Source organism: Thunnus thynnus, chromosome 6 (genome assembly GCF_963924715.1).
Source record: "Thunnus thynnus chromosome 6, fThuThy2.1, whole genome shotgun sequence".
In the NCBI taxonomy this organism is placed as follows: domain Eukaryota; kingdom Metazoa; phylum Chordata; class Actinopteri; order Scombriformes; family Scombridae; genus Thunnus; species Thunnus thynnus.
The window spans coordinates 30792638-30805941 of NC_089522.1; the positions used below are offsets into that span (position 1 = coordinate 30792638).

The following is a 13304-nucleotide window of genomic DNA, read 5'->3' on the forward strand; positions in this document are numbered from 1 at the left end:
TGAGTGATAGAGAGAGGCGGACAAAGAGGAGAGAGAGGAAGCATGAATTTAAACAGAAGGAGATGATGGAAAGTGTGTGTGTCTGTTATTAAAGGGAAGGCCTCTTGATGTGAGAACGAGGTGTGGAGCGTGCTCAGTACAGTCACTGAGTCGCCTCCTCCAACAGACTGAGTCAGTCAGACACATGGTGTCCCCGTGCTAACAATGAGGGGTGTGTGTGTGTGTGTGTGTGCGTAAATGCTGTGTGTGCTAGTACAGCAAATAGTGTGTGGGAGCTGCTTTGTGTTTGTGTGTGTGTGTGTGTGTGTGTGTCAAGCGGAGGCACATGGATGTGCAGGTGCCTTTGAGACGTCAAAAGATGTGAGATTCTGCTTTGGATTTGTCAACATGTCTTTTTCTGAGTGGTTTTTTTGTGTGATTATATGTTTATCTAATCAATAAAACTCCATCTGACTATTATTGTCAATACTATACCCATTAGCTATTAATCATTAGAATACAAAGAAATAGATGCAATGTGGGAAAAGCTGCAGTATTTTTCTCCACTGTATACGCCAGTTATAAAGTCTCTTTTTTAATAATGTCCTCAATGTACCTCATATAGAAACACTGGAGTCTCCATAATAATCTGATGATACTATTAGTTTATGTCTTGGCTGTCAGTCAGCTGTCAGTCAGAACATTGTTGTTATAACAAAACATGACACCATAGCTCCTGAATTTATAAAAAGCAGACCTGTCCCAGACGACCTGAGAGGTCTGGATGGTTCATAATGTAGTAGCAGATCAGAAATGTATTTCAGCCCTAAATCAATTCTTTAATAGACAGGAAGCCAGTGTAAAGATCTGAGAACTGGATGTTATAAAAAATTATGATTACACTGTGTATGTGGGTTACTATTTTATCTACATCATGATAAATTGTTCCTGTCTTGTACTGCAACTCTGCAACATCAGCAGACTCATCAGCTAAGGTTAAAGGAAGTTCAGCATTATATTTGTAAAGAGGAAGATGTAGAATATAAAATTTGCGGGCGACAGGGTGAGACAGGTCATCTGGGGGTCAGTTGGGAAAGATGGCTCCTGGACAGGAGAAGTGAAAACAGACATGACGTTATCTATAAGTCTGTATTTTGATAGATTAAGAAAAGAACTGTAACGCCCAGTTAAGGTGTATAAAACCCTGTTATAAGCGCTCCACTGGGAGCCTTTTTCTTTGTAACCTAATACTGTGTGTTGCACTGCGAAACGCTCCTTCTTGTACAAGAAAATAACATTCTGTTAAATTTGATACTTCAGCTCCGGTCTCTATTGTTTAATGGTCATTAAGAAGATTTTTTTTTTAACACTGGAGTGATACGATCCACTTTCTTGGTCTTAGTGAGGACTCGAGGAGCAGCGTTCTGAATCAGCTGCAGCTTTCTGATCGATTTCTGATCGACCTGTGAAGAAACCATTAAAGTATAAAGGTCATAAAAATGTTGAAATATAGCAATCGCCTATTATATCTACAAAAATATTAGTTCCAGTGATTTAAAAGTATCCAGCAGCTGCTGTTCACAGTTTATCGCAGAATAAAAACAAGAATATCAGCAAAAAAAGGCAAGCAGAGCAAAAGCTTCTGCACAGTAAGAAAGCAGGAAGCAGGAAGTAGGTGAGATACACAAACCAGGGTATAAAATCAGAAGATGTGAAACGATAATTGTGGATGTCATTTGCAGCCAATGTGTATGTCAGTGTGTATTTTGTTAAATTCGTGTGTGTGTGTGTGTGTGTGTGTGTGTGTGTGTGTGTGTGTGTGTGTGTGTGTGTGTGTGTGTGTGTGTGTGTGTGTGTGTGTGTGTGTGTGTGTTCGCACTTCCGCGTGGGTTCTTCTATCTCTGTATGTGTCGGCTTCTATTCTTATCAGTGAGTTGGAGGAAGGCTCTCAGCTGTGACTCAGTCATCCACACACACACACTACAATCCTGGAAAACCCTCAACAAAAATGGCCGGACGTCGGACAGATGGACTTTTTGTGAATGTGGCCGTTGTCAGGAAATGTAATAGTCACGACACAATAAGTATGTCATCGTGCGTCTCTCATCGTGTCTTTTTTCAGTATCATTTTGTTGCTCGCAGTGTGCCAGCAGGTACGAGGGCACTTCAGCAGCATTTCAATTTTAGTTAAAAGCAGTGTCTATTAGCAGTGCTAATAGACACATTTGTTGTTGCAGAGAGAGAACATTCAGGGACTTTGGTCTCTGCTCGCTGTGTGCTGGTCTCGAATAAGAAGGCACTCATTTGATTATTTCATATCAAATTGCTATTTCTGTGCTTCCTTCCAAAATGAGATGGTGTACAAAGGAATTCACTATTGCATTATGGACAGTTTGAAATGGCAAAATGGATTTCGAGACAGAGAACCCCAAAGAATACACAATCCTCCAAATTTAGACAAAAGAATGCTACAATGGAGACTTTGTCCGTTGTACCTCACTTAGGATTTTAAAGGGGGCATGACATGCTTTTTGTGATTTTCTGTTGTTTATAGACTGTTATAATCTTTATATTTAACATAGTCCAAAACTTGAGGTAAACGTATGTAAAAATGCATCCTTCAAATCAACCATGGATGTATTATAGGAACTGGATACCACACAATTGCATTTCTCCCTTTGGCCTCGCCATTGACTTTACAATGGGATGACATCACAAACTTTTAAATCCCTTTTCTTGGCTCGGGGAAAGTTTTATCATTATGAAGCCTTCATGGACTCTAAATTCATGATACGAGTGATAATTGACCTTCTTTGCAGTTCAAGGTGCAAGGTAATCAGTTTTACAGGCATCTCTTTTATAATGGCGGTCTATGGAGGAAATGCTTTTTGTCCATAGGGGGGTTTTTTTTGCTGCAAGTATACAGTTGTCCATAAACATTTAAAAATTCAGAGCCGCTTTGTCACAGCCCACACAAAAAGGGAGGCCACGCAAGATTTAAAGTCATTTAAGCATTACATTTGTAACTATAAATATAACATAACCTACATTACAAAAATACCTCATTTTTATCATGCATGATGTGATATATCTTATTAATATAACACAACCATGGCCTAGTAGGCTGCTGCCAGGGTCACTCATTGTTACTCATTACATTATGGTGAGCGAGTGAATAGATAAATAAACAAAGTCAAATTCAACGTGCAAACGCGCCGCCATTAGCGCCAAAACACGAGCGGCCAGTTGAAAAAGATAAAGGCCATGACATCATCTTACAACTAGAACAAGAACGAGACACTAATGGCTTTAATGTGAAACTTCCCTAATAAATAATGGTTAAAAATGTGTTGTCTGATGCGTATGGAATAATCTAAAGTTACCAAAATAAACACTGTGTTCTTTTCAGCTATTTTGTCAGCAAGAAATAAACACAAACAGAGAAGAAAAACAACATAGCTCGGAGGTTTGTATCACTCCACTATATTTCAACTCTATTCAGAGCCTCATTTTCATTCTTGGTCAACAAGAACAGATGATGATACAATACGGTCTGGCAGAAGAGCATCTCTATTCCCAGCCGAGGCGTGGGAGGCCTCCCACCAAACTGTTCCGCCTGCGTCGTGATCGCTGACATCTTCTAGTTCACCGGAACATGTTGTTCTCCCAAAACACTCTGTCTCCTAACTTCATCAAGTTTTTGTTTAATTATTTTTTCTTTACAGAGCATTGCTTAACATTCAAGTTTGCTCTATTACACTGAGCATTATTTAGACCTTACATTATTATCATTATTGTATGGACAATATATATGTATGTATGTATTAATATCATCTGTTTTTCCCATACAGATAAACTGAGTGAAAATAAACTGATTCTAATTCTTGGGTGAAAAAAGGACAAACACAATAATTGGTCTGGATTAGGTTTATCTTCAAGTGACCTAAACAAAAAAAATACTGAATTGATCAGTTTTAAAGGTCCAAGTAGTAATAAGTGTAAACAAAAGTAAATAAAGTGATCAAGAAGACAATTTCTGAATCTCAAGTTATTCCTTTTGTGTGATGCTGTACATCGTACGTTGTGGACGAGGGTATGAACACCTTTAACACCCCTGTCCCCCCTTTTTAGGATGATCTAAGAGAAGTTGACTGAATTTGGACGTTAGGTTTTAATGGTTTTATATACAGTATTGTTGGACTGCTTTATCATTTCTCAGTTTATTTGTCCCCACTTGGTTCCACAGCAGCATCAGCACATACATATTAACATATTAACAACATATTAATATTAAAAAAAAAACATCAAATAAATACAAAAGAAAGCACAGAAAGCAAATTAAAGGTGTCTAGGATTTGGGTTCTGAGTGGGTTTTTGTGCTCAAGTCAACATTTCCAAGTAAAGTTTAGAGATTAATAAAAACAATGATATCAGTGTCCTGTTGCACATGTTTTAGTTGTATACTCAGCCGTGTGCTGTGTGCCCGGATTATGTCCAACAGAGACAGGCTGTTCTTTTTTGAAAATAATCCCTTGATACATACACTACATAGTCATAGTCATATTACATGTCATAGTGCTAACAGTCAATGAAAGTTTCACATATATGGTTCTTGCTGAAATCAGGTGCAGAAGAGCTACAGAGGTCAAACTCTTCATCTACAGGAACCAGACATAGAAATACAACGAAACAAGACAACTTGCACTATTCCTCCTTCCAGGTACAAACAGTTCTAACCAAAGGGGGCTGGCAAAGGGAACGGAAGTATTCTGGGAAATGTAGTAAGTCAGTAGCTGAAGTGGTTTAGATGAGGTAGGTTTCAAATGATGTAAAATAACAAAGTAGTTATTAATGCTTCACCTATACTTGAGTGTTTAAGTCTATTTAGCATTTTATAAGCAGTATACAAACAGTTAATAAATGGTTTATAACACACTAAAATGTAGTTATAAGCAGATACAAAGACATCTTTAAGTGTTTATTAGTGTACAGTATCTGTCAACAATTATAACTTCTCCTATATTTTATATTATTACAACTATGTTTTACTATAGATAATATTCATTATCTGTTTATATACCAGCATCCAGTTCTGGGTGCCCACAGGAGGAGTTGTAGTTGTTGACAAATACATTAATATATTCTGCTCACAACTACATTATAGTGTGTTATAAACCATTTATTAACTGTTTATATATTATACTGCTTATAAATGCTAAATAGGGGGATTTAAATTAACATCTTACAAAGGTTTCTTTTAAGAATTCATACTGTAATTTTGACTAATTTAACTTTTACTTTAACAAAAAACAAAACTTATTGTATTCAAGTCTAAAACTTTTCTAATGGGTGATGTTGTCTCTACTGCAGGTACAGGAAAAGGTTTCCCACAGATGTAACTGACAACACTTTATCATGAAATAACGTCTTGAATACTCATCACCATCGCGCACTGACGAAAAGAATTTGCTGATTTTGCAGAAGTAACGTCAAAATTCCAAAAGGCCTTGAGACGAGACGTCAGCACTCCCGGCAGCGCCTTCAAAGAGTCACTGAAGGAGGGACGGTGACTCTACCCTTAACCTTTCACCCCCTTAGAGTAGCGCAAGCAAACACACAATTACATCACAGATGACATTAGACGTTTTTTTTTATGACCTAGTTAGATAATGATGAAGTTTCAGAAGACAGGAAGCATTATCTGGATCATCAGCAGGTGTGATCTGATGAACGTCACATAACTAAAAGCAATGAAAGTGAAATAAGGCAGTGACGTAAATGTTTAGTTTGCACTGATGGGCTTTTGTTTTTTTACCTCTTTCCCTTCAATAATATTCCATTTGTATTATGTCTTTCAATTCCTCATGTAAGGTTCTAACTATTACGGTACAAAATTAGGTCAAAGTGTTAATTACAGTTACATGTTAGGGAAGAATGGAATTTCAATAAAGGAAAAGTCTGATGATTATTATCTAGAGGGGCAGGACATTTTGTGAGCAGACTGAATGACAACATGATGCTGACGCTGCCATATAGCGATGGCAGATGTAGGGGGCTCCGTAGGGGGGATTTTTCATTTTGGGGTTCAACCAACAGATTCTCGACCATCTGGTGACAGAAATAAACAGAAAGACAGAAATAAACTCTCCACACAATATGCAGACTTGTTTTTTTTAAACATCATACCTGGGTATGCTCTACTGCAATTAACAGAGACCTGGCCAGAAAGTGACAGATCTAAAGTCCTTTGATTGCTTCGACCAGTTTAAATCTGCCAGAACTCTCTAAAAAACCATGAAACCTCCCCATAACACTCATACAACAGCCTTGTGAGGTCTAAAAACAATTCCTGTGCAATAACCCTGCAATGTTATATTATCTTACAGCCATCAGTACATGCAAATCAAACCACATCTATAAATAGAGTAACTTATAATGCAGACAATACTTATTCCAGTATTCTTTGAACTGTCACTTGTATTATAATCCTGTATTTACAATATACAGTCTGTCCTGTTTGTTATCCAGCTTTTGTCTGCACATAGCAGCTGCATGTGTATGTTTGCTTACCTTTGTTTGACCTCTTTGTTTCGCTGTATATGTTATGTGTATCTTGTATATTTGTTCCTGCACTGTGTAAGTGTATTGAGAGTTACTGAAAGCTGGAGTCACATTCTTTGTATGTGTCAACATATTGCCCAGTAGAGTTGATTCTGATAGTGATTCAGGTCTTTGCACACCTATAAACATGCCAAGAATAAATGATGGTGGTGTTATCATCTCCTGTTACTTGGGTTTATGGAAATTACACCTATCTCACCATAGATGTGCCATGAATGTGCTGCGAATCCAACATTATTATATTTCCGTTCTGTAAGTGTACAGCCATTGTTATGAGTGTTATTATTATTTTAGGATAATTGGATGGTTTAGTTGGGTGCAAATCTATTCTGTGTTCAGTGCTTCACCTGTATAGTGATGTGTTGTCTGATTCTTTAAAAAAAATGCAATTTACTAATGTACTGTATATAAGATGATTGTTGTTCATACGCCAAAGTGCAACATGTGGCATCAGTCTGCCACACATATGCCACTATAATGTAATTCATATGTTTGTCATTCAAATAGGTTTTATTATGACAAGATGCAGATGCAATAACATCAATCTATCTAAATTCCAACTGAAATTTGCTTGATTAGAATAAGCTTTATTAAGTACAGTATTGCCAAAGCAGGTTGTTCAAGTTTTACAATCTACAACAAATGGTTTGCATATTAATAAAATAATACCACACTATACAATTACACTATACTACATACAACTTATTGCAACCAAATCATGAGAAATCATGAAAAAAGACTTGAAGCTGTAATTGCTGCCAAAGGTGTTTCAGTAGTGTACTAAATAAACTCTGTGAATACTTGTACTAGGCTATGGGTAATACATTTGGAAAATTTTGTTTTTTGCTTTGCCATTATGTGTTATTGTGCATAGATTGCTGAAAAAGTCAATTCATTCCTTTTAAATCACATCTGTAACATAATAAAATGTGCAAAAAGTTAAGTTTAACAATGAAATATAACTGTAATAGTGAGAACCATACAAGAAAAAAGGAAATATTAAAAATAAAAGGCTATATATCTATGTAAGCAGATCTCTGTGCTAATTTCAATTTTAGTTAAAAGCATATTTGCAAAAAGAAAACAAAAGACATGTTTAGGGTGCTATTGTCACAACTGTGGTGATCTTTTGCAGTTTCAATTATTGACTTACTCATTAAAATAATTTGAATGTTGTGGTTTCTATTTATACTCACAGCGTAAACGAAGGGAGCTGCCTTTTATTTTGAAAGATTTAAGATAAAATAGAACTACAAACTACTGTTTCTGTGTCTTTAACCCTTACATAATGTTCATATTATGACCATTCATGTTATCCACTCATAATTACACTACATTTCTGAACAACAAATCATTTGTGAATACCTCATCAGTCACAGATAAATAATAATAATAATAATAAATAATCCTTAATGAAGCTTTCAAAGAGCAGAGAGAATGAATTCTTTAGTTTTTACACTCTCTGTTTATGGAGAAAAAACATTTACAATCACTATATTACATAAAACAGGAGAATTTAATGATTTCCATTTTTGTTTATTCTGGGTCACATTAGGAGAAGTCATCAAATTTCAGGCTAAAAGTGTTGAGGATGTTTTTACTTCTCTCAAATGTAAAAATGGGTCAAATCTGACCCTGAAGACAGTATGTAAGGGTCAAGTGTCACTAAACACACTCAGAATTAAACACTTGGGTGAGCAACCTAATCACTGAGTGATCTTTCTCACTTTGGAGGTTAAAAGTTCAGCCTAGATTCTAATACTCTCTGTAAAATGTCAAAACATGAATAAACTGGCGTTTTAACAGACCAGGTTCCTCCTTTAAATAAATACCAAACTGGGTCGGCGCCTTTATTCAGGGCTTTTTATTCCAGATATGTTTAAATGAATGTTGCCGGTTGCTGCCGTATGAATGGACTTCCGCATTTCCATGCTTCTTAAACGTGACCCGGCATCTTACTCATGACGCCAAACCGACCAATAGGAAGGCCGGACTGGAAGCACGTCGCCGTTCACGTTCAACAGCACCGGTGCTGCGTTCAAAATTATAGGAAAGGAGGACTTTGTGAATTTTCCCACGTTGTATTACGGTTCATCTTGGCTGTCAGATAAAAAGAATATATAACCTACTGCACTTTTGTTGATCTTTTACAAGTCTTCTCATTCTGATATCACAGTTACCGTAAAAACATCTGCAATAAACCACATGAAATACGGTATTTATTTGAATAACACGAAATGGTTAAAACAAAAAGAGCGGTTTCCATCACATTTTGTGTTCACCATTCTTAAACTAATATTACGCGTATCTATGTGATATATTTGCGGTTATTTTCCTCTCTGATAACGTCAATAACTGACATGTGGACACTTTCAAACTGTTGACAGGGATTATTTATTTCACCCTTTGCGTCGTGAACGCAGCATGAGAGTGGGATAAATTGGGTGAGGCATGCGCAATGAGTCAATCTCTTATGAAACAAAGTAGTACAGCAGCAGTACGCAGGTATCCTGCAGGGAAGCAAGAGGCAACTTAAACGGCACACAAGACTTCCCCGCACATCAAAACCAAGAGAAGAAATGCTACTATCTTTGGGCTTGACATAAATATCACCTCCGGGGAGCCAGTTCAAGGTAAGGCGAGTCTTTTTGGCGCCTCTAAAGGTTTTGTTTTAAGGGGGAAAGCGGGTATACTTTTATAAACAGCGCCACCAGTTACATAAGCATCGCTCTGGTGACCCCGTTTTGATCTATATGGAGATGTTGTTTCCTTGCCAGAGATTTGAACCTTGAGTCAGTTATTATTGTTCTCGTTTAGACTCATTAAAACCAACCCTGACATGTTCAACAGCTGTTTATACGTGACGTTATTCGGTATTAATTATGGGTGAAGTTCATATGAGTTGGATATAATATCAACCCCTTCATTCAAAGGATAGACAGTGTGACCTAATTTCCATTTGGAGAAGTCATAGGAGCCATCACTGTGACTTGACACTTAAGATTTGGCAACAAACCCCATCACATGGCTTTTAAAGAAATGATTATAGTTTTAATGTCAAGTGTACAGCTGAATAAGCTATATTTAAATCAGAGGATGCTTATGTTTACAGTGGGGTGGAGCTATGTCATTTTTCATTTAATACAGTGTTCCGTGAAGGTCACATTACATGATCTTTCAAAATAATCTGTAATTTGAATTTGAATCTTTAATTAAGATGATATTTGTAAATGATTTAGAATGGATTTTAAATTACCTTCCATTGCCCTAATTACAGTATAAGCCTCAATTCATTTTATTGGAAACAATTATTTTCATTATTTATCAATATGTTCATTATTGATTAGTTTTCAGTCTATAAAATGTTAGAAAATGGTGAAAAATGTTGATAACTGTGTCCATGATGCAACCTAAAATGTTTTGACCTGATCAATAGTCCACAACCTGAAGATATTCAGTTTATTATGATAGAAGATGGAAAAAAACAGAAAATATTCACATTTAAGAAGCTGGAACCAGAGAATTTTAGCTTTTTTTTTTCTTAAACAATGAATCAAAGCCATTAATTAATTATTAAAATAGTTGTGGGCGATTAATTGACTAATCATCGCAGCTCTACATTTTATCAAAACCCTCCATCTCCTCCCAATCTCACACTCAGCTGGAGTCCCATCTGCCGCCTTCTCCATCCCACTCTAAAAAATGTTCAGTTTATGTGCTGTTACTGTAGTCGGAGTCGTTTCTTTATGAATTGCAGATAAGACACGATGAGTATTGTCAACACTGATGACAAATCGTTTTTTACACGTCACAGAGGATCCCCGGAATATCTGGTCACCAGCTGTCGGTTGTATGTTACTGTGTCATACTGAGACTTGACAAATTATAAAATGTCACGCCGTAAAAATCAGCACATGTAGCAGAGAATGTGATGAGTTATGTTTCTGTTTGTGACGAGTGATTATGTCCTGCAGTAGTAAGCCAGGCTCATCACATGTAGTAATGCCCTGGAACCATATCAACACAGAGAAGAGCTCTGTGAAGGAAAAGCAATCTTACATGTGTTTCTTTGCATAATTTCCTCATGCTGACGATGCATCTTTCTTTTAAACCGATGATGAAACTCCTACAAATGTCACTATATGTCAGACTCGCTTCACGGCGCCCAGTATGGCCTCAATGTTCCCAGGGAAAACTCTACCTGTCATCACACTTGATGGATTGTTGTAGCTGGTGGTTGGATCCAACCAGGAACCTTTTTAAAGGTCTAGTAGCACATGGAAGCCTTACAGTAAGCAGTGAATAATTAAATAGATGGTATTCATTTACTGCTTAGAGTCTGTGTGATCAAGAATATATTGGCAGAAAACTGAATGTGTCCTCGTGACACATTGCTCATCCCTCTGGGTGTTCTCAGTGGGTTCTAAATTTGTTAAAATATTAAATTTACAAGCTGCATAAAACGTCCTCATGCTTGGATTGGATCCAGTTACAGAAAGATTCCATCAGTGACCCAGTTTTAAAAGAAGTGTGAATTAAATGATTACTCTGATATCTGAGCGGATGCAAATTTTACTTGTCTTGTGTTGTTTTAGCATGATAGTTCGTTCTTGAGCTTGGGAACAGCAATTTGACCAAATGATCTTAATCTAAGATCCATTTACTAGCTTTTACTAGAGCTTTCAACTGCATCTTATGGTCTTCATCAGCTGATGGAGTTTGCTCAGTTGTCATGGAGATGCAGAAGTTGTCTCTCTGCTTTGATCCAGTCTTATCAGACTTGAAGACAAATGAGAGAAAGAGGAAGGAGAATGTCTGAATTTGCTTCTTTAAATGCTTTTTGAACATTATAATCTGTTGAATCTCAATTTGTATTGAATTAGCTGGTTAACAGGATCTAAGTTAACTTCTTACTCAGCCAGTGAGTCAGCGAAGACATATAATAGATCAAGAGAATTAACCTGCAGGCGAGCCGTAAGTCAGCTAGCCGCCTAGCTAATTATCCAGTTAAATTCCTCATCACCCGCCCATCTGTGAGGAACGTTCTGTTTTTCTTTCCACTGCCATCAGCTGTTCGGTTTACCTGCCAGGTACACTGAGATCCACAAAGGTTATGGGAGTCACACTAATAGTGTTCCTAGATACACAAAAGTGCAGTAAATTGAAAATTTAGCAGTTGTGTAGCGACATATTCCCAAGAAAAGGGTCGTCTTTCATGATTTTAGCTCATGAAAAATACTTTTCTCGGGCTGCAACTAATGATTATTTTAAATATCAATTAATCTGACATATTTTTGAATGTTTGTTTTACTGTAAAAAGTCAGAAAATAGTGAATTTCTGGCAAATTTCTAGTTTTGTCCAACCAGCAGTCAAAAGATATTCTGTTTCCTGTCATGTGTGACAAAGAAAAGCATCAAATCCTCACATTTGAGCAGCAGGAACCAGCAAATGTTTGGCATTTGTACTTAAAAAAAAAATGACTGAAACGATTATTTGATTATTAAAATTTCCTGTTGACTAATTGTTGCAGTTCCACATCAGTTGTTTGAGTGCACCCTGTAGTCGCCCTCATGAGATCACATAACATCATCTTTCTGCTCTAGTTGTGTCTCATCATGCTTCTGCTCCACTTGAAATTAAAGTATGTTGCAATTATGCAACACTGAACCAAGAAACAAGTCAAGTCAAGTCCATTTTTTTTTAAATTTATACACGGCCAAATCACAAGAGAAGTTATCTCGGGGCACTTTTCACATCTAGACTGACCCAACATTCCCCCACATGAGCAGCACTTAGCAAGAAAAAAAAACTCCCCTCTAACGTTAAGAAACCTTGAGCAAAACCAGGCTCACAGGTGGGCGGCCATCTGTCTTCAGCCGCTGGGTTGAGACTCAAGAGAAGCACAGCAACAACAATAATAGAAATATGACTAATAGTAATACTGGTAGAAGTGGGCAAATATGACTAATAATAATAATAGTAGTAGCAGTGGGCGTCAAGCTGGACCGAAGGGGACAGCAGGCTGTCAGCAGCTACAGGCAGCGGACCACCTGTGAGATGAGAAAGCGCATAACTGCTGGGAAGAAGCCAAGTTAGTAAGATGTATGAACAACCATTGAGAATCCTGACAGCATACAGCAGCCAGAACATGTCTGTGTTTAAAGCCTTGTCAGATCATTTTTATGGGTTTTTTTCATCTTTACGGGATATAACACACAGTAGGAAGACAGGAAGGAGTTGGCACAGATAAATAGGAGGCTGGTGATTTGCAACAAAAAGGTCCCAAGCTGGTGAACCAGGATCATTATGTTCCTTAAACACTGAGACACCAGAGTACTGGGAGTATTCGTCTCTTTGATTTGACACAGGGCTGCAAATATGGATAGTTTTCTACTTTCTATTGATCTCTCCTTTAGTTTATCTATTAATCATTTAGTCTGCTAAGTACAAAGTAGTTATGAGTTCACAGAGATCAACACGTTCATCAATCTGAAACCAAAAAATATTCAAATTACAATGATTTATAAAAGAGAGACAAGCAAAAAAATACTCATATCTCTGCAAATCAATGAACAGCACTGTTTTATGGCAATATTAGATTTTATTTAGATGTTTGTTTGTTTATTTAATGTGTTTTGACATCTTGATTTTTAGGCATTTTGGCATCTTGATAAACAATTTCTCGTTTGATTTCCTGGAAAAT

The 13304-nt window shown here is 36.9% G+C and overlaps 2 protein-coding genes across 2 annotated transcripts in view; both read left to right on the forward strand.

The window, feature by feature from the left end:
• The window catches only part of rps21 (ribosomal protein S21), a 324604-nt gene that overhangs the window by 233965 nt on the left and 77335 nt on the right, over window positions 1–13304 (forward strand). The gene's annotated exons all lie outside the window — the stretch shown is intronic.
• LOC137185092 (cryptochrome-1-like) overlaps window positions 9083–13304 on the forward strand; it is a 39002-nt gene continuing 34780 nt past the window's right edge. Inside the window, exon 1 of the mRNA XM_067593337.1 lies at window positions 9083–9233. The gene's annotated coding sequence lies outside the window, so the exon portion shown is untranslated. The remainder of the gene's footprint in view (window positions 9234–13304) is intronic.